Source organism: Tachypleus tridentatus, chromosome 6, assembly GCF_004210375.1.
Source record: "Tachypleus tridentatus isolate NWPU-2018 chromosome 6, ASM421037v1, whole genome shotgun sequence".
NCBI classification, from domain to species: domain Eukaryota; kingdom Metazoa; phylum Arthropoda; class Merostomata; order Xiphosura; family Limulidae; genus Tachypleus; species Tachypleus tridentatus.
The window spans coordinates 16,396,554-16,419,361 of record NC_134830.1 but is presented as its reverse complement, the minus strand read 5'-3'; the positions used below and the strand labels follow the sequence as shown (position 1 = coordinate 16,419,361).

General features: G+C 31.8%; 1 protein-coding gene and 1 long non-coding RNA gene across 3 annotated transcripts in view; one reads left to right on the top strand and one right to left on the bottom strand.

Moving 5' to 3' along the window:
- The window catches only part of LOC143251990 (uncharacterized), a 78,662-nt gene extending 69,607 nt beyond the window's left edge, over window positions 1–9,055 (bottom strand). Inside the window, exon 1 of one of the 2 annotated variants that reach the window (XM_076503458.1) lies at window positions 8,813–9,055. The gene's annotated coding sequence lies outside the window, so the exon portion shown is untranslated. The remainder of the gene's footprint in view (window positions 1–8,812) is intronic. The other variant, XM_076503459.1, reaches the window with a different exon arrangement.
- A 9,917-nt stretch (window positions 9,056–18,972) lies between these two features.
- On the top strand, window positions 18,973–22,556 carry LOC143251999 (uncharacterized). The gene is made up of 4 exons (XR_013028782.1): window positions 18,973–19,999; window positions 20,211–20,639; window positions 20,938–21,138; window positions 21,438–22,556. It is a non-coding gene; the product is annotated as an uncharacterized LOC143251999 (long non-coding RNA).
- The last annotated feature ends 252 nt before the right edge of the window (window positions 22,557–22,808 follow it).

Sequence of the window (22,808 nt, the reverse complement as noted above, 5' to 3'; positions counted from 1 at the left end):
ATATTATAAGAATAGGTTAAGATCTCTCATATACTCTTGAGAAAAGAACAGTTAACATTGATCTCACTGGATTTTACATGATTATCTGAGTGGAAGGAGGTCAGTAGCATAAATTCATCCAATTTCTTTGTGCTGTTTCCTAATTACAACAAAAGAAGAAAGCACAGGTTTAAGATACAGAAAGGATAATGCAGACTATAAGAAGCTAGTACCTTACAAGAACTTATATAAGGATCAATGACTTTCTGAAAAATACAGGGTAGGTTTATATTTTTCTTTTACTAAAGGGTGCTAGTACAAAAACAGTGATTGAAGATGAAATACAGCACACTGATGATAGCATTTCAGCCTGATTCTAAATATCTGGCAATGACTTTTTCCTGAACAATGACATATTCTGCTACCATACACTTGTTTGAATAGTTTCATAGAACATTTGAAACCTTGGGACATATAAATGTAATACAGAAGTAAAAATAAAATGATGGACAAATATAAATAAACTGCAGTAGGTGTATGATGCAATAACAATACTTTAACAGGATCACCAGGAACAATGAAATTGAATGCAATGTCATCTTTGAATTTTCATAAAAGATCAGAGGTCAAAGGCCATGCCATCCTGTTTGTTGACTTGCATTCAAAATTTTATTGAACTATTTTAAGAATTTGTGTCAATAAGTCTGGAATAAAATTATAGATTACAATTCAACTTTTAATATTATATACAGATAATTTCTTAATTTAAAATAAATATAAAAAGAACACATCCAAATATAGATTTTAGTAAGTCACATGGTATGTTGAATCCAGCACTGTTTACAATTAAACGTTTGTGATGTCAAAATACCAAGTCTACAGTTTATTACAAATTAGGAACTGAAATTGCTAATATTAGCAAGCCAGAATATAAAATTAGAACATCATATATTTATATTTTGCCAAGATATGGTACATGTAACAAATCAAATTCAGTGCCCCATTTGTCTTTTTTTTCCATTTTGGAAACAGCCTCTTATATACACTTACTTCAATATATGACACTTTTGTAACCAATCAACAGCTTAGAATGTCTAAAGAGTGGTTTTTCCCACCATTTTAATCTTTGAAAAGGCTACAAAACTCTTTCGATACAAGATTTCAATGAGATAAATGTTGTCTTTAGTCTGCTAGTAGTTTCATATTTTTTTATATTATACTGGAATTCTATGGTATCAGTGTAATTATTTGACTTTTTTGGTTACTCAAGTGTATATATCTAAACCCTAAACAAAATTTTGTTTGATATCCTCCACATGCAAAATTTTAAAAGGTTTAGCAACCTATGTCCATCAGAAATCAAGTTCAAAGGTCATAGCTAGAAGAGATAACTGTTTTCTTTATTTATTGTTCTATATTTTAAAAAAATAAGTGTAATAACTTATTTCTAAATAATAAATATACATTATATATGTATATTTATTATTCAGAAATGCACCACATCAATGCAAGTTATGTAATGTCAGCTTGACATGACTGGAAGATCAATATAATAAAAAATTAATAGATATTGCATTATGAAACTTAAGTCACTTAGACTGAACATTTGTATATTTGTGTTATAATATGTAGTCATTCTAACACACAAAAAGTATAATTTATATTTATTTCCTAATGTTTTTATGATGTTTTCAAGGTTTGTCACATAACAGACCCCACATGGTTAAAAGTATAAAAAATAACAAAATATAAAGTCTTACTAAAAACAAACATTTGAGATGTATTGAGGATTTTTTAGAGATTATGCAAATAATATTTGAGATTTTTAGGAGGAAGACTAGTTTTTTAATCATATCATGAAATCACTTTGCACTCAGACTAGTAGCAAAACAGATTACTTTCACAAACAAATCTTTAATAAAAATATTTCACTAAAAAATCAGATTTTCTTGGTACAGAAAATACTTGCAATCTTTAATAAATCTATCAAATTTTGTGAAGATACACATGCTGTATCAAAAGTTATTGTACAAATACTTAATATATAGACAAACTCTCATGTACATTACACTGAGCTTCAGCTACAGAGTTTACAGAACAATCATCATAATCTGAAATAAAAAAATCTTTAGCCTCATGTATTAACAGACAAACTAAGTAACCTTTACTTAACCCTTTTGGCACCAAATAAAAAATTTGAATGTTTGACATGGTGCTGAATATATATTTTTTGATACTTCAACTAATTACAGTATCAGTACTAAAAGCATGATATCTTGGCAATAACTCAACAAAAGTCCCTGAAATTGTCTGTGATTGTACCCAATACTTTACATGTTAAATTCAATACATAAAAATAACAGGAATAAAGGAAGACACCCTGATACACAACAAAGAAGTACCATGTAAAGCACAATAATTTATTATAAATTGTATACGATTTGTGCAGCAACCCGTCAATAGTCTTTGTGGATATGATGTATCTCATGGCATGGTAAGAAGCACATGGAGAGATTGCACTGTTTGCAGAAATTATTAGTCTGCTTTCTTTTCCATCCAGCTGTGTATCTATTGCTGCAAACAGTACAATCAGGTTTGTGTTTTTTGTGCTCATATTGTCCAATACTATGTCTTTCCACCAAGCACTGACCTTTATCAGTACTTGGTGTTCCTTTTCGTTTAGCTTTGCTGACATATCCCTCCAGCAAATTTTGAACAATCTGCTCTCTGAATAGTCTTGGAGATACTGGGTTTTTACCATTACTCTTGCAGTCTGCACAATATATTATATATCTGTTAACAAGAACTAGCCTTGGTCAGTCAGTTTATGCAATAAGTTATATGACCCTAACTACACCATGTGCTTACCTAAAGCGGGGGCAGATTCCAGCCCACGAATGTCTTCTTTATCACTCTCATCTGTTACAAGTAAACTTTCATTATCATCTGGCTCAAACTCTTTGTCACTCTCTTCATCGTTACAAATAATGTCAATTACTTCTTTTGTGGTATAAGCTTTTCCTTTTGGCACTGTAACAATGTTGCAAGTATCAAAAGAATATGCAAGGAAGGTATCTTCTAAAATAATGAACAGTATGATCTACACAGGCTATAAAACAAAGAAATCATGTGACCTTCGGTTTAAATACCTGCTGGGAATCCCAAGTAAACAATGAATACACGTGGTTCTAGCCTCAAGCGGGTCTACAGGCCAATGTGATTATGATAATTAGCCACGAGGGTATGTTGTTTACATCTTGTCGACGAAGATCACCTGCTGCACTGAGCTTCAAGTTCGACTGCGGTTGCCAACCGTGCCGAAAGGGTTAAACTGTGTATGCAGTAATAACTGCTTTCTTCTATTGGCAGCAGAACTAATCTTCCTTTATATACAATACTTCTGATTCACTAAATCAGGCAGTGGGTAAAATACTGTTTTATTCCTTCAACTAACTCCATTATAAAAAAAATTTAAGTCAGTAGAATTTGAAATACCACATTTTGTTTCTTTCATTTTACCAACTTTTTCATGGCAGACTTTGGGAATTTATTCTAAAAATTAATTATTATATGTAAACAAATACTCACAAGCAATGTCCTAGCATAACATTTAAAATTTTTAAAAACACCTGTTCCTATGATAATTTGCACATTTAAAAAGCCTATAAATATATGGCCATCATTATAGTCGCTAGCTCTGTAAATCATCAACATATCCAATCTCCATTTTTCCTATTCCAGTAATAGTAAAGTAAATGTATAGTAATGTTTATAATACCAATGACAGTTTAAGATTAGAAAGCTCTCTTATACTTGGAAGCCATGAAGAAATGATCTGTTATTATGGTATCTCATTAAAAGAGTCTGTATCACTGACACCCTAAACTGAAATAAATACTTTATTATGTACTTAATGAAGTAAATTTAACTTTTTATATTAAAACATGAGAGTTGTTCAATTATAGTATGAAACCAGAGCTTATAATGCTCTGAACAAGTATTTTCAAAACAATTAAAAGAAAACAATAAATTCAAAATAAAAGTTTGAATATTATTATGTTGCTTGAATTTTGTTATACAATTAGTTTAATAACATATTTTATAAGTTATTAAACATTTTGAAATTGTAACCTTTGTAAGTGAAAAACTTGTCCATTTATGAATATCTTAAAGACCCTTAATAAAAATGAAAATATTAATTTTCATGTATATTTCATACAAACCAAAAAGTTGTAATCTATGCTAATTTTTTTTAAATCCAAGCAAAAGCATCATTTTCCAAAGGCTGTAAGCAATACTTAAAGAAACTTTCACATGATAAAAATAACAATACATTCTCTAAACTTAAAGCTCTTTTGAAATATACATAATTTTTACAGTTACAAACTAATACAGGTAAGGAACAAGTAATTTCAATTATGCTACAACTTATGTTGCATATATAAAACTTATTGTTTGTTAACCTGAAGATGATATAAGAAGGTAGAAATATTATTCTGTACTTTATTGTAATTAAATTGCTAATACCCACACCAGCCAACTTGAGAATACATTTCTACTTCGAGTGGATTTCTCATCATCATGAATGTTTAAAATTTTAGTTACAATTTACAGTATATGTGGTGCTACGTTAGCAACTTGAACTTTCACACTTAATCACAGGCCTAATGAAAAGAAATACTTCAATTTTCAAATAGAAATTAGCTATGGAAGAGTATGTTTAAAACTTACACTGCTATAGTTTCATGTTACAATTAAAAAAAAAAACTTCATTTCATACAAAAATTACACAAGAAGCCAACATCTTATTCGTACTTGCTAATTAATTAGTTTTACTTGACAAAATTACCTTTTGTCCATTTATTTGAGTGATGTCCAAACGGTCGTTTCATGAGAATACCAGTCATCTGAACTTTAGCAGTTACTGCGAAATGATCATCACTACTTTCAGAATTCTTGTCTCCCATCTTTTATGCTTTAAAAATCCTTGTCTGGATATTTTACCACAAATCATTAATTTAATAATCACATTAAGCTATTTTGAGCCTTATTGATAGTCTAACTATAGTATAGGCCTAAGCCTAATATTACAGTTTGTTTGGAAGAGTAAGACTGTATGTTTGTGACGTCGATTTGACACGAGAAATGTCCAATATTCTTCATACGACATTTTTAACTTTCTCACAATTTAAATTTACATGCTACAGCTGTCAGTAATGAACTTTTTCTTTATTCTAAAATACGAAGCGATAGCTTTTTTCAATGTTGTATACATTGTGTATCATTACCACGACAAAATTACAAATACCCCACCACTGCAATACTATATCAACAACGATTTACCACTCGCCTGACTCTTATGTAATTTTAGGTTCAGTTGTGGAGCGCACGCCCTAATCGTTAACTATTATATTTTTATTACGTATTTCAGTAAACTTGGGTTTTGTCGTTTCGAATGTATTAACATATGTATATATATTAATATATACATATATATGTATATCACACGAAGAATTTCATTGTTATCATATCTGTCCGTTAACAGCGACGGAATACTTTAGCTTGAGCGTCTTAAGATAGTTAAAATATTATCACAGGATTGTTGTAACTACTGTACATTCAGGATAGCTCAGTTTCAAAAACCATAAAGAATAATTATTTCCAATCGAATCGTTTGAAATTTATTGATTTACTTTATCGAATCACAAAAGCTTTTTTATCTACTCAATTTCCAGACCCAACAAAGTGAACGAACATATTTATTGGAGAATTGCACAATGAAAAGACTGAGTCACCTTTCTTATCTTCAAGAAATCTCGCCTTCTGGTATTGGAGAGAATTCAACGTTGCTCGGCTTTAAATCAAACAAATAATAAATCCCAAATGTTTTATAATGAGCTTGAAATTAAAATAAAGGGTAAAATCAGTGGAATTGAACAATTTGTATAATATTTTTCAAGGAAGAATGGAATTTCTCAAGAGCAGCTTGTTATTCTGGATGATGTGCATTAAATTTGAACTGTTTAGCATTGAGCTGATAAACAACTTGTTCAAACAACCCCAACATAAAATTTGAACCATGTTCAGACCGAATTTCTTTGGTTAAGTCAAGGAAAGTATAAAAATTTAATCAGAACTTTAAAAATGGTTTGGGCTAAAACGTTTTTGAGAGGGATAACTTCAGTGAGTTAAGTGGATGTGTACATGATAGTCAACAAATATTGGTTCCCTGGTGGAGTTTTTGGTAAAGGTCCAACTACTGAAACGTTCTTTGAAAGTAGGATAGGTTTCAAAAGATTATAAGCAATTAAGAAACATATTGCCTATCATTGGTCAAAAGAAATGTTTCATAACTTTGTCACATGTCTTGTTGACACCTACATCACCTTCCACGGGGGAGTTCATGGGCAACTTTCAGTATTTCAGAATGATATGCTGAACCTGGAACATCTGGTGTTCTCCATTTGCTCTTAAATACACCATTGAAAAAAAAAACCCATTCAGAACTTTCTTTTGTTCATCTTTTGGGAGTGTATATTTAAATAGTGAATAGATCTGTGGATATTTTTCTTGCTTTACGATCAGTTTACTTCTAGCAAACGGAAATTTACCAGATGAATCAGATCCCTCACGTCTGTCATTGTCATTCATCAAGGAATTTTCAATAAAACAATTTATAGGTATCAGATATTCAGATCCAAAAAATGTCTGAGACAAATCTATAATATCGTCTTCTAAATACATGTCTATCATTTTTTTTTGGCTTAATTTTTTAGCCTGAGCTCAAGTCACAGCACACAGTGGATTCTTCTCAGCAGCAACATAATTCTAAGATGAAACAGTGATCAGCTTGATAACCATTTTGAATTCAGCAATAACTTTTTTCCCAGTCAATCATTTCCCAACAATAATGATACACCCCTAATTGGCAGATTAGGTCTTACTCCAACCACAACTGTTCCTGAAACTCGGTATGATGTTTTGAAGAGTAGCAATAATAAAACCACCCTTAATACTCTGAACCATAATAGACTCACCAACGGCAGAACTGAAATATAAAGGCAATATGCCTTCTAACAACAATGAATGAACTGCCCCAGTATCACATAAAATACGCATGGGTGTGGGATTAGCAGTTCATTTGTCAAAGACACAGTATCAACAGACACAAAAGGTACAAATTACTCCCTGAATACATTAACTTTTATATCAATGGCCAAATCAATAGCATCGAGCGACATGGTGAAACTACATCTATATGTGGACATAAATGCACTGATTGTTGCTTTTTTTTTTTTTCTTATTCAAACACAAATGTTAGACATAACGTGACCAGTTTTTTTTTTTTTAATACAAAAGTAGCAGACAGGCCTTGACGGTTTTGATGAAAGTTTATCCTGACTGTCATAAAATTTTGAACCAGAGAAGATGGATTTTTTAGAAAAATCTTTAACTGTAGTGGATTGAACAAATACAAGTTTTTTTTTCTAAGATGATAGAAATTTCTTTTTTATGAAAAGTGGTTTTATGTGTTAACGTGTAATCATTAGAAAGAGCAGCTGCTTCCTAGTGTTTCAATCTTCTTTTAATTAAAGTAAGGTTTGAGGTCGTCACGTGCACATTTAAATTCATTGTGATATTTAGTATTACATATTTATTTTAATATTAATGCTTATTTCAGTTAAGTATATATTTTTATACTGTTCAATGTGCATTGTGAACTTCTCGCCTAGTCATTAAATTTGTAGAAGATTCTCGAATGTAAAAATCAACTATGTATTACGTGCGTATGTAAATACCAATGATTGCCAGTATTGTTGCTGTAGCTGAAATTTCTAGAATCTCTTCTCACGCATCGAGAAGAGAATATATTGTTGGTTTGCTGTAAAGCTCGGAAGCTATAACTATTATTAACGCTTATTAATCGGGAACTTTATATATTTGATAACGGATGTTTATATATTTTAAACATTACAAATCATTTAACTTCAGCGGATTAATATCAGACGTTACCATTTTAGAAAGACATTTTATAACTCTAGCAGTAAAAAACTCACCTGTGATCAGCAAAAAGCTAGTTAGGTCTCTGTTAAATGATTTTTGTTTGATTTTCAATTTCACAAAAAACTACGAGGGATATCTGCGCTAGCCGTTCCTAATTTAGCAGTGTAAGACTAGAGGGAAGGCAGCTAGTCATTATCACCCACCGCCATCTGTTGGGTTACTATTTTACCAACGAATAGTGGGATTGACCGTTATATTATAACAACCCCACCGCTTAAGGACGAACATTGTTAGTATGACGGGGATTCGAACCCGCGACCCCCGGATTACGAGTCGAGCACCTTAACCACCTGGCTATGCCAGGCTTCCATTAAATGAATTTTACCTGTATCAACTCAAAATTAATTCACTTGTCATGAGCCATAGGTAAAGCATCATAAAGTTCTGGATCAGATAGAAAACTCAATGTTGTTTGTGAAACTTTTGTATATGAATTATAATTTGTGACAATTGTTATTATAAATTGCATTATTGTTTTTATATTAAAATATCTTTGTATTAAGAAAGAAAACTGTGTATTTGTTGTGATTAAATTTTCAAAAAGTTTTTTTATAACATTGTTCTTTCAGTATTAGATTATTTTAAATTACCTGGTGATTTTAAGTCCAAGCCTTGTAAATGATTACAAATTAGTTTATGCACTCATACACTGTTGTGACAATGTAGGCCTAACCTTAATTTGTATGTGACTAACCTAGAAAACAACTTATTTGTACATATTAGCTCAATATGTCAAATCACTAAGACAGATCTAAACACGTAAACATACCAATTCAGTCAACAAGCTCACTTATGTCACGCTCCATACATCACCAACGATTCCGAGTATCAGTGAGAAAAGAAAAATTTGTGACGGAATAAAACTGATCAAGGACAATGTCTCCTTCCAGTGATTATGGATTCTCGCTTTAAAAGAAATTAACTTTTAATGTTGTATTGCTATTCATAAATACAGATTTTTGCAAAAAAAAATGAAGGTACTTTCATAAAGCACAACATGCATACTTTGTGACAAATTATAAACATAAGACTTCAACGGTATTCAAATGAAGTCAACCACCAAAATTTTTAAAATTTTGCTAAATATTCAAACAAGTTCTTGAACGATGTTTTAATTGTGGTAAATTGCTCAAGTTTTATTTACATTAATTAATTTGTGTTCAGACAAAATTGTTTTATTTTTTTCGTATAACTTTTCGTTTTATTTTTTTTTCAGTCATTTTTTGAAAATGACTGAAAATCGTTGTATTAAAATAGAACCATTTCTTTCTAACGAGACGCGAAGTTTTTGCAACAATGTGTAATTTCACATTTCGAAAAATTATCAAACTAATTATATTTTCTCTTTGAAACAAACAAACCTTAAAGTTTCCAAAACAGCAATGAGAAAAAAAAAAAAGTAGACTATATAAAAGATTTTTGAGCGAGATATTGTCCATATCCAGTATAAAACATACAGTCGCTACAATTTTCCCAGGAAATCAAATCTATTGGTAGAAAAACTCTTATTAAAGCAGCTACAAAAATGATAACGAAGAATGTTAATTCTTGTGATATATCATGTGATACTTATGGAAATGTCAAAGTTTGTATCATAGTCTCTTAGATTGCTGTCAGACATTATTTAGGAAATACAAGTTTCTAAAGAAAGTGCCAATATTGCAAACACTTATGCTGGCAATGAGGTCGAGGGTGCTAACAAGAAATAAGCAAAAAAAGCATGAATTTAATAAGTATCGACAACTATAGATAAATCCCAAACAAACAGCTAGAATATAAAATTCACTGTTTACAAAAAAAAAAGCAATTAATACAGTTACGACAGAAAGTGTTTGTACCTCTGCGTCGCGAGTAGTTTTTTCCTCATAACATAAAAAGTATCACGATTAGGATAATAAAAGAAAAGTATGTTATAAATATTATATTAACACACACCTATATACAGTTTTATGTAAATTGAAGACAAATAAACTGTTTATAAATAAACGATACAATATAAATTAAGTATTAAATTAATAATTATTTTAACAAATAAAATGAATCAGGAAGAGAAAGCAAACGAAGACAAGATACTCTAATTCCAACATTCTGAATTTAAGCAGTTTCGTTAAAAAAGCATTAATTATCAAAACTGCTTAAATTCAGAATGCCAGTGGGGAGCGAAACACGTTGGTTCACGACATGTCTGCAGATTTATTCTGAATTTATTAAATCAGGAAAACAGTGGCTCGTCAGTACCTGTACAGAATTTGTGCAAAGAAAAGATTATATCTGAACGCTAGAAACAAGCTTTCGATACTTATGGTAGGTGGAGAAAATATCCAATTTATTATACTTAATTAAACTAAACATCATGGCAGATATTCCGATTTAACACACAGCATTCCAAGAAGAGATGCAAAGCAATCGAGGGCGCTCAGAAGAGACCTTCTCTTCTCTCTGCTCATGAAGTTAAATTTAAGTGGGCTAGTGATTAATAGTTAAACTGACAAGATTTGAAGCTAACGAGATTATGCTGTTATCTGGTGGCAAAGGTCCATTGGTGATCCGCGAGAGACTAAATATTGATCCTTAATATATATATATATATATATATATATAAAACACAAGAGGATAGCGACTTGTAGATATAAAACCTCAGAATTTGCTGTGGGGAACGGGGTACCCGAGAAAACCTACTTTTATGATCAGGGCGCCGAATAATCTACCTTGACCGTGCCCGGTAGTTGCTGAAAAAGAAATCATGATTATACTCAGTTAGAAACAAACGAATCGAAATTATTTAAACCTAAGACAGGTTTTATTTCATGACTATATTATGAGGTTAATGTCATGTGATTAGCGAATTTACATAATCATTCTATAAGTTATCGCTAGGAGAAGCTTGTGTCCGTTTTATAATGCATATCTAGAGACATTCAACATGCTTTAACTAGAAGAGTTACCACTTTAATATACCTAACAAATCATAGTTGAACTAAATAATAGAAGGAATAATAAATAAAGAGTAAATAAATCCATATCAAATAAAAGTAGAATTTCCTATCTCACAAATTCTTAACTCATAGCAATTTGTATGTCTTACAATTTAAAATCTATTTTAAATCTTTCCAATTCATCAGAATCTCGAAAAGTAATCATCCTTGCCAGTCTTAACTTGTCTCTAAAGAACTTTAAACTCAGTAATGAATATCCCTAAGATTAACGGTTCTGTAAGAATTATTAAAATGTTTCCTACATATATCAACATGTTTGTAGGTCGTAATGAAAAACAGCTCTAATGATAAAGCACTGTGGAACCTCACTCTTAAAACCATTATATAAATAACATTTTTTCCTATTTAAACAGCCAGTCCTAAATTAATTGCTTTTAGTCTTATGCTAATACCTTTCTCAAAAGAATCATATTTACCCTTAATTACTTCCCTACCCAAATTAACTTTCGTAACGTCTCTGTCAATGACTGACTTCTAAGTTTAATTCGCTAAGTTATGTTTTAAATCTACAGCAATATCTTCACCAGAAATATAACAGCTGCCACCCCACCCACCATCATACGTTATCAATCAAGACAATCTGTAATGAAACAACTTTTAGAAAATGCACTGAAAATCTAAGACAAACCATGCTACAAAATAGTTAAAAAGACTGATATTGACAAACAGATTTAAAGAGCTACATCGTTTGACATAACACCATCCTTAACAATGCAACACCAAAGAATCAAATAGATTTACTTAAGTTATTACCTCTCGCTCCAATCTCAGAAACCTTTAGAGATTTCCGAAAAAAAATCCACTTGTCAGAAAATGAGCGGTAAACCTTTGTCATCTCTTTCGTCTGTTTGTTTGTTTATTTTGAATTTCGCGCAAAGCTACTCAAGGGCGATCTGCGCTAGCCGTTCCTAATTTAGCAATGTAAGACTAGAGGGAAGGCAACTGGCCATCGCTACACACAGCCAATTCTTGGGCAATTCTTTTACCAACGAATAATGGGATTCACCATAACATTATAACGTCCCCAAGGCTGAAAGGGCAAGCATATTTGGTGCGAGGGGGAAATCTCTTTCTTGGTGAGCAAGTCTTAAACATCCTTGTTCATGCAAAAGTAAATTACTCTCAAATATAGAATAGTTGTCATTTACCAAATAAAGCTTATTTGATATGCAAATTCATAAACAGTGCAGACTCTTTTCTCAACAAATATGATGAAAAACATTTTAAATACTAAAGAAAGTACTTGCACCATAAACAACACCTCACATAGTATACAATAAATAACCAGCAACATGTAGAAAAAATCCATCCATATTTTAGAGAGCGTATTATATTTATGAATCTTCTACGATTAATTAATTTACTGTCACATAAATAAATGTTTTTCTTTCTTTTATCAAGTGCGATATAATTTCCTTACTTTTACCCCTAATCCTTCTTAACAATTATTTTTATTAATAGCAATAATTTTCTACGTTAGGTTTTTACTTTCTTTAATCGTTCTAATTACATTTTCTTGTTAATCGATCTATCCATCACATTTTGATTTTTCTTTATTAATGGTCTTTTCAGATTTCCTGGACCGTTTCTAGCATCTTTGTGTGTTAAATTCTCGTTTCTTGATGTTAACATAACTAAAGTATTATCTATCTGCCTGCAATAATTCTTTGAAAGCTGGTCTAAACACTTCCGGGAAGTTAGGGTGGTATATCGTGACGTGACTCTTCCACCTTTTCTTACACTTCGTTTAGTCAATCCCATTTTGTGGATGACGAGGAAAGTTACACCTTTGGAAAGTTCTCGTGTTATAGAATATCATATTTTGTGTTTTTGTTCCACATTTTGAGAGGTGCTCGTTCCCTTCCAAAGGCCATTAGGCTTGTTTGTTTGTTTGTTTGGAAATTTCGCACAAAGCTACTCGAGGGCTATCTGTGCTAGCCGTCCCTAATTTAGCAGTGTAAGACTAGAGGGAAGGCAGCTAGTCATCACCACCCACCGCCAACTCTTGGGCTACTCTTTACCAACGAATAGTGGGATTGACCGTCACATTATACACCCCCACGGCTGGGAGGGCGAGCATGTTTAGGGCCATTAGGCAGTGAACCAAATTCATACTCTTTTTCTAGCTGTTGGCATGTACAATCTTTATCAGAAGTATGTTTACGATTTTTCTCTATTAAGTTAACTCGAATGCTATTCCGCATGTTGAGCACTCGTACGAATGTTTAGAAAAAATTGTCTGAATAAAGCGGACTGAACTAATTATGGAAGACTGAAATTCATGCTTACTTTTGTCATCAAATAATGATTACTATGCTATATAAATAGAAAGAAATGCAATCATATACTTGCATGTTAGGGGAAATTAAAATTAAGGGACGATGGAACCACCTTCAAAGTTATATAAATATGGCCAAGTGAATATTGTAATTTTTAAATATAGTAGATGTATTTTCATGAAAGTTTGCAGGTTATCAGTAAACATTACAAGATATTCGTATGCAAAATGTTAGACTTTTCTATCAAGTTGTAAGTCTTTTTAAGTGACGAGTTCTCGTGCATGTTTTTTTTCGAATGCTGATTGTTCAATATGTAAAATAAATTTGAGTACTTCGATCCCTCTGATGTTCTGCTGTCAGTATTATCGGCAAGTGCCAACAAATTGATCTCAATCACAGTGTCACGGCTAAGAGAGTGCTGTCAAGACCATTTTGATCTCTTTTACGACCTTAGTGACAATTTCTATGCCTAATTAACATGAAGTCGTCGTGATAGTGACATTTTTAATAGTTAGCTATGGGACAGGTATTTAGGGATTTTAAGTAAATCCACTGACAAATCAGGCGACTGATTACTTGAGCGATGTTTGTGTTGGCTGTTCCAGATTTAGAAGTGTTAGACTAGAAAAAAGGTAGCTTGTTAAAACCACCCACCACCAACTTTTGGATACTCTTTTACCAACGAATAGAGATTTACCGTTAATTTACAACACATACCCATCCACCCTCAACAACTGAAGAGTGAAACATGAAGAGCAAAACCCATAATCCGTAGATTGGGAATCGAGTGTTCTTAAGTTCAAACCACAGCCCATCTAGAATATGTACAACAGGTTGGTTGTTAGTCGGTTAAGAATATTGCTGCTTGTTATATCTAAACTACTAATATAAGTGCGAGTGTTGTATTATGAGAAAAAAAAATTGTGGTTAGTTTTGGAAATAAAATTCTTTTAGTCTTTTTCATAATTTTATAAATTTCTTGTGTTAAAGTTGTAGGTATGATGAGAGGTAGAGAATCTGGTCTGTGTTTATGAATTACACTCTTTAGTGTTTTTAAAATATTTTGTTATAAATATCTTATTATTGTGCAGCGTTATTACTTTGATTTGGATTGTTCTTGTAATAATAGTAATTTTGAGAAATGGCTTTTTATAGATGTTTCGCAATATTTGCTTAGCTAGTATATTAAATCGTTGAATACAATACTTTGCTGATTTTTCCAACATAGGATAATAATTTAGCGGAATGAGTCCAATAAGAGTAAATTATTTGAAGAAATATGTATAAGATGCATATAACTCACGACGCAAGTTCAAACATTCATTTGTGTTAAAATCATTTGAATTACAGTTTATACCTAAATCCAAAGGCGGAAATTGGTTTCCTTTTCTGGAAACTATGCACGTCTTTGAAGGCATCCCTCGGAAAAAGAGAATTTGATAAACAAGTGGAAATATTTATTTTTTGAAAATTGTTGTTAATTTTTATGAAAATGATGTGTAGATTTCTTTGTTTACGGAGATATGTTTGTACCCATTGAAGAAAAAACGAATAAACAAGCTTCTGATTTAAACTATATTGTCACGTTCATAAAAAAAAAAAAAAAATTTGCAGATTGCACTTAGGGTGTGCGCATTCAAATCAACAGTATTTAAGAAATAATTAAAACTTTGTTTACAACACCACTTTTTAGTTTATTATTTTTACACCTGATTAGTTCTTAATAACTTAGTGATAATATGCTTCTGCTCATACGTCGATTTAATTTTGGAGTTTGCCATTTTAAAGAAATTGATATGCTCATAATCGTGTAAAAAAGCATACTGCAAAACTTTAATTCATTGCCTTTCTTTAAAGTTAGCAGGATGAACTTTCATACGCAGGCGGCAGGGGCGTTGAAACAAAGGACGCAACAGCCTCCACCTTTACATATTTAGTGCACATTGAAACTATAAATTAATATTATTATATTAATTTTTTAGGAGCATGCTTCTCATACCTCCTAAAATTAGTCATAATTGACAGTACAGAACTTGCATTTAGCAGCTTATTGTAGTTTCAATCTCTCATCGTAAAACCTGAATGTCTAGTCAAACACCCTATGTTTGTCACTCTTTCCTACACCATTGAGAAGGGGATACAGGGGAGTTCCTTCGAATAAACATGACATAACGTCGCCCATATTCTCAGGGAAAATCCTGTGGTGGAACTGATTAACTTGCTAGTTCTTCAAAGTTCAACACTATATGTAAATTAACATATAACAGGAGAGAAAAAAAATTAAAATCTCGTAACAGAAACTTAGTTTTTAAAGCAAAATTACCTAAACTGGGGGATATTAGTATTTTCTTTGTCACGCTTACGATAATGGGTTTTTTATATTCGTGAATTATTTATTTTTATCCAGAAAGGCTGGTCGTATGTTGTATTCTGACGATTTTAGTCTTGACTTTGGAAAATTTAAATAGACATGTCCACAGGGTTTTAAGGCAGAGAGAAGACCAAAGCCAGTGATGTCGTTGAGAAGAAGCAAGGGAACAAATATTCGATAAAGTATACGATGATAAACTTCCCTTGATGAGGATCACCGGGCTCTGTAAATTAGGATTTGTATGGGGAAGGGGGAACAACCACTTTTACAAGACAGAACACACAAAGCAAGAAAATATTGCTGGGTAATTATACTGCACAAGTCAAAGGTATTTTAATATAAGGTTGCGAAGTGAGTGTGGAATATCGAAAATCTGATGACGTAAGGTGTTTAGCCATACTGGTATTTGTTACATATTCTATGATGAAAAGGTCAGATCAAGATAAATAAAATGTTATCTGAACTATAAGTTGGGGAAAAAGTTGTAAACATAACAATTATGAAAAACAGTTTTTCCATTATGGACTTCGCATAAATTTACATATATTAATAGAAAATATTTCAATCTCACTTTAGTAATACAGGGTGAGGTATAAAATTATCCCAATGAACATAAACCACCTTTCCTTTCCTCTACTGGAAGTTACTTCACATTTCTGTACCAGCTTCACTAAATCCGGCCATCATGTATTGCCCAGTTTAAAGTAGTATAAACTCCAGGCATAGTTTCCCAACAGTGAACATTGTATAGCTTTAAAAGACTAGCAAGTCTTATTCTTTCGAACCTGCACCGTGACAAGACTAGTGTGATGCCAAGAGGTAGTCATAGCGTTTTATAAATATATAAATAAATACACACACATACACACATTACTGTCATTCCAACCAGTAATTGAAGCTGTCACTGTACAGAAGTAGTTGTCTTGTTATTAAGTACAACGTTAAAGAAAGGGCTATCTGTGCTTTGCCCACCACGGGTATTAAACGCTATGCCACTAGAGAGGAGGGGCGAGAATTAATGCTATAAAATGAATGTTTTATACTTTTTATTTAAGACAGTTTATTAAACAAAGCCTATTTTTCACCGTTCACTTTTTCTTGATAATTAATAATGATAAATTATCCCTGGAATAAGTTCCACAGCTTTATAAACTTAACTACAACGTAGCCTACGTATATGGAGATCAGTTTATTCATCAAGACTGTCATTGAAAACCAATCATTAGAAACATTCTTCTTGTAAAACCCATAAAGCAGTGGTCTCAAATACTGTTAACAGTAACTCCTTCCAAATCAATATATTTGTTAGAAACATAAATTTCCTACTTCTACTAGAGTCTAGTTCGTTCACCACCTCAGCTTTCGAAAAAATCTTTAATTTCACTTCTACAGTAAACAAGATTTTAACGTAAACGTATTGAACGTATTGAAAAAAAAAGCCGTGTCCTCTTAGCTTAGAAAATACCAGTGTAATCAATACAGTCGTGACGCAGTGCAGATAGCGCATGATCCGCGGTATCTTAATATATACAAGACTGTATACTGCACCGTTTCAACACATCGTGACAAATTACTGCATTGCAGATAAGTTGTAAACAACGATTGATCAGCACAGAAATATGATTTATTTTTGTATATATTAAGAAATTTAAAGTGTGTTCAAGTTTGACCGTTAACATGTTCTATAGGTCAGGTATATAATATAATTTTGTATTAAAGTTAATAAATAAATTAAAAGTGTAACACTCTATTCTTCAGTTGAAGCGGTGGTGCAGTTTCAGCATTTTGTTCTGCAACTAAATTTTATTACCAAGGAAGAATAATAAATCCGTAATGATCAATTGGAAGGTACATGTATAAAATACAAAGGAACTTCATTTTTCGTGCAGATGTGACAGTTAACGAATTAAGGCTGAATTTAATACAACGCTTATGATAATAAAAGAGAGAATATGTAATAAAGTTTTGTTTTTCTTGTGCTTCGTGTAAAGGTTTTTTTTATGAGAAATTGAAATGCTTTAGTATTTTCTCTCTCACGTCTATAGACAACTACAACAACTAATACTACGAAATGTTATGTTTAAACAATGCAAAGCCATACAGTTTTAACTAGACCCAAATACATTTTGCTCCAGGTAACCAAAGTAAGTGGGCACTTGTGTCAAGAATGATTATCTTCCAGTTTAATTATAACTACATCAATCGTCAGTATTACTTACTTTTCAGACATTGGAAAATAATTTTTAATTATGAATAAAATTACATAATCTTGATTCGAGTACTATTACGATGGCTGAACTAGACTCTTTTAATTTACATTTTTTTTGTACAGTCTAACAAGTTATGTCAATGCATCTTTAATACATTTCTGATTTGCATTGTTTACCACAGCAAACAATTTTCAGTATTCAATGACCGTATGCTAATCAAGATAAAGTAAATAATATGGTTGTGTCATCCCGGATTTCATATCACTCTGATCACGTATTTTACAATTATATATAATATATAGTGTTTGTTTCATGTAGCTAAGACCAAATTAGCATTGTACTATAAGAGTTGTATTATAAACAAACGAAGAAATGCATGTACATTCATGATGCACTGTTATTACATTTTTGATTATCTCGTTTTTGACAGTAATCACGAATTTTTGTTTCAAGTTAAGCTCAAAGCAACACAATGAGTCATCTGTGATTTGCCCATCACTGGTGTCAAAATCCACTTGCTAGAGTCCGCAAACATACCACTTACCACAAGGGGGCTTCTAAATACTAAAGGACAAAGAGAAAACTAATACTTCACAAACAACTAGATTTTAAGATATGATTACAATTTTAAATTGTTTGTGTAATTTAAAAAAGTATCTTTTAAACATGGTTTTTGCCTACTTCATGTTGTATTGCAAAAATCGTATTATGTAGTTCATTCTTGATTATTTTAATTTTTTGTTTTCCAAAAAAGAATATATCAGACGTTAGATGGCGTTTAGGAACACTGTGTCGCAATACAAAGGTAAAATGATAGGTGTAATACGAGTATGTATCTCCGCGTTCAGTTCTGGAAAGTACTTTTATTATTTCAACAATAATATCTCTGATTTTGCATTAAAACACAAAGTAAAATAAACGTTTATTATTACCAAATGTTTTTTATTCTTTGTTAGCTTAAGAGAGGTGAAAATCTGTGACGGAACTTTTGCACTATGTTTTCTATTTCGTGACCTAGAATACAGTGAAAAGGCTCTCGCGTGCTATTTAAGTCTGTTTTTCGAATAAATTGCGTAGTTGACGTATGTTGGAAGCGGATAAGGATGGGAAAGAAGGCTGAAGAGTTTAGACGACGTCAGTTCCGCCAGAATTCTTCGGAACAAGATTGTTCTAGAATATTGAAGAAAGGATCAACAGCAAACGTGCAACCAACAGACACGATAAGCTAATTAATAATTAGGCTAAGTTCCCTAAATTATGAAATAGTAATTCAATTCCAAACGACTTTACCATTAAATTTTTAGGCATTTATTTAAAATAATGTGTTACTATTACCCGGGCAAGGTTATAATTGTAGTATTTATTGTTACGAAAATTGAACAGCAGTATTTCTCTCTCTAGTTTTTAAAGTGATTTTCTGTCGTTAATTTATACTACAGGGGAGGAGTGGATGGATGCTGCATCATCTGAAAAGTACCATTACCACTGTTGTACACTATCTATTACCGTAGGTAACAGTAAACAACTTGGATTTTTGAAAAATGGTTACATTGAACCGTGAGAGAAATCGCTTAAAGCATCTTGGGATGGGTGGGGAAGATATGTAAATTTCCTAAGGAGGTACTGCGATCATATGACTGAAATGTGATAAGTAAGATGAATTTTTACTTTTATTGGTGAATTCAAATAATTTGTAGTAACAACGTTGTTTGTGGTAGTGGAAATTAATTCTTCCGCTTTTGTAGAAGAAAAACTAATTTCGTTGCATATATATTGTTTTCCTAGTTCTTTACTTGTTTCGTAGCCTGTTGAGAAGACATGGATTAAATATGGAACATATATAGAAAAAATGTATTTTATATCGCAGTTGTTATGCTTTCTCGAAGTGATTCAACTATTTATGTATGTTAAAAAGAACCGTCCAGATAGCGTTACGATCTTCTTGTGGTAGGGATTTTATTTTTTTTGCTAGTAGGTGCTGTAAGTAACAGAAAGGTGATATTCAAGTGAAGAATAGAGGGATCATACTGACGAAATTTTCCAACAGGACAATTTTGTTCTTATTAGAGTACTGAGAACGTACCATTATTGAACACTTAGGTATGTAAATTGCTCTACAGTAGTTATCTAATATTTCACACTTCATCATAAATACATAAGTAGTATAATTTTGTTTAGATGACGTGGTGAATTTAATTCGTGATTTGACTTCTGTTGAACTAATATATCTAGTGTGAAAAGTATATATTATGTAAAGATTACTATTTTGGGGTGGGGAGGGGTTATATGAAAGTTTGGTTATCTTAAATAGGCCTGACGAATGAATAAACCAATATTGTACGTGGAACTGCCATTGTTGAAAAGCACTGTCGAATGAAACAACGTTTTCTCATGACTGAGACTGGGTGAGAGATGGGGCTGTGTATGTTGAATATTAACTATAAAGACAGGTAATATCTGGTATTATTAACTGATTTGCCTTTTTAAATATTTTCATAGCCTGTTTCTTAGCGATCTTAAAGCCAGAAGCATTCTCTTTTGGGTACTATGTATTATGTGGACTTTTGGGAGGGGTCATTGTTATCTTTGTAGTAGGACTGCAGAACAAAGAAATGTCTTCAGAATACAACTGTTGGTCAACATGAAATCTACTGTAAAGAACTGTGTTGGGACTGCATATTTCGTCACAGGGCTATGCTTCAGAAGAATGGTTTAGAGCTGATCCTATTTTAACAAACAGGTAACATTTATGCTGGCTCACTCATTCCAAAACTATAAACAAATATTTTGAAATTGTAATTCAAATATTTTACATTTGGAATCATTTTTGGGGAGACTGTGATAGTCGTGGTATCTGTTATATTGTCAGCAAACTGTTATAATTAATTTTGCTTTTAATATTGCATGCTGCATAATACTTTTTTCAAAACTTGAACTTTTGGGTAATACACTGTATTTTTACACATTCAAAACATGAACAGTTTTTTTCTATAAATGGGCGAAGGGGGGATTACCTAACTTTCACATTGCTTGAGTAGGTTCGACACAGTGAAGAAGTTTAATCTCCAAGAAGTTACCACAAAGAATACGAAGCCTTCTGTATCGTCGGTGTTAGTATGCAAATCCTTGAACTGCTGTCCTTTTGTATTGAACTTTTGATCTATGTCAGGAAGGTTGACTATACGAGAAGTTTTATCAATCTCCAGATTAATGGATTCGCAAGGTTACAGAGGTCGTAGGTAATGTCTTTCAATAGCTAAATGCATAAATATAAATATTTGTATCAATAATAAATTTCTTTAGTACATTACTGATCCTTTAGTCAATTTACTTTGAACGGATTATTAGTTTTTTAAACCTTGTATAAAGCTATAAATTATATATTCGTGGAGGGTAGAGTTTAATATTATTTAAATGTAATAACTGTGGCTCTTGAATGTAGGACAATAAAATGTAAATGTTTGATAGTGTTTGAGATTCACTGTTTTTGTAGAAATTTTGGTGGGAGGGGAACTAAACTTTCTCAAATTGCATACAGTAGTGTCGCCAGAGAACTGGAAGCCAGACTTGGCAAAAAAGGTTTAACCAATCGAGTAGGTTCTTGAGAAAGTTGAAGATTTTAAACAACGAAGATGATGTATGGTGGTGGTAATCTTTTACAGCTAATTTTAAGTGTTTCACTAACTGTCATGATGTGTTAATTTGCTATCAAGAGTATTAAATTTTTGTTACCAAAACAAATTACATATATTGTAAAAATTAAGTTCAATTTTCAAATTAATTCATAATTACTGACGTGCTGTTATTCAGTGCTTTAATATAGGTTTAATTTGGGTAATAGAAAGGGAGAGGTGTATTTCTAAACGGTTATCAGACTACTAACAAGTACGAAGAGCATTTAATAAGATACAGGAGAAATAAACAAACCTAAGTGTGGACATGACTTCATAACCCTAATGGATGTGCTGTTGAATTCTGGCTGGCTAAATGTATACAATTGATAATTGCCAATCTGTGAGTAAGACTGTGATCTGCTGTTTTCTTTCACTTAAACAGGAATTCAGTAATTACAATTGTGAAGAATTCTCTAGTGATAGAAAAAACCTCTAAAACAAATGTGAAAACTTGTTCTGTTTAAGGTATTCAGAGCTTTATTTAAATGACTAGGTATGCGTATCTCAATTATACAGGTCAAGTTTGCTATACAAGACTACATATAGGAGTTTTATTCAACGATGAGGGTTTACACCTTTTATTCTGTTAATTTCCTCTGGTTCTGCCGAGCTACAGTCTTCTCTTGTCCTGTTTTTATAAGAAGCTGAATAGTCACTGTGCAAGAAAATATTCGTGGTGAATCGTTTATTGTAAATAAATGGTGCTGTTTGGAGCTTGTGCTTGAAGAGCTGACGCGTATTTTCTGACATCTCTTGGATTATGAAACTACACAACGTGTAACCACAATGAACTGTAAAAAGACCATTGCACATTTTTTGACAAACTGTGATATGTATGTAACTTAACACATTGTAACTGAATAAAACGTTTTTAATGTTTTGTAAAATACAAAGGTAATGTTTAATGTTCTTAATACTTATGTAAGCACGAATCAGCGTTTTTCGTTGATAAAGAAGTAATTAAAAGTTATTTTGAACATGTATGAATTGTATTTTTATTTGATATTAAATATTTTTAAGGGATTCGTATTTTAATACTTAATAATCAGTAGTTGTATTTTTGGTGTCTTAAGTTACATTCGTTAAATCATATGTTTTAACTAAGGAGTACATAAAACATAAATATTGGCTTTTACATAATCGTTAAAAATATGTAATGAAATAGTTTAAATTTCAGCAACAACAAAACAACTGTAGTACACGAAATTTAAACTGGTTAAGTTTATATCGTGTTA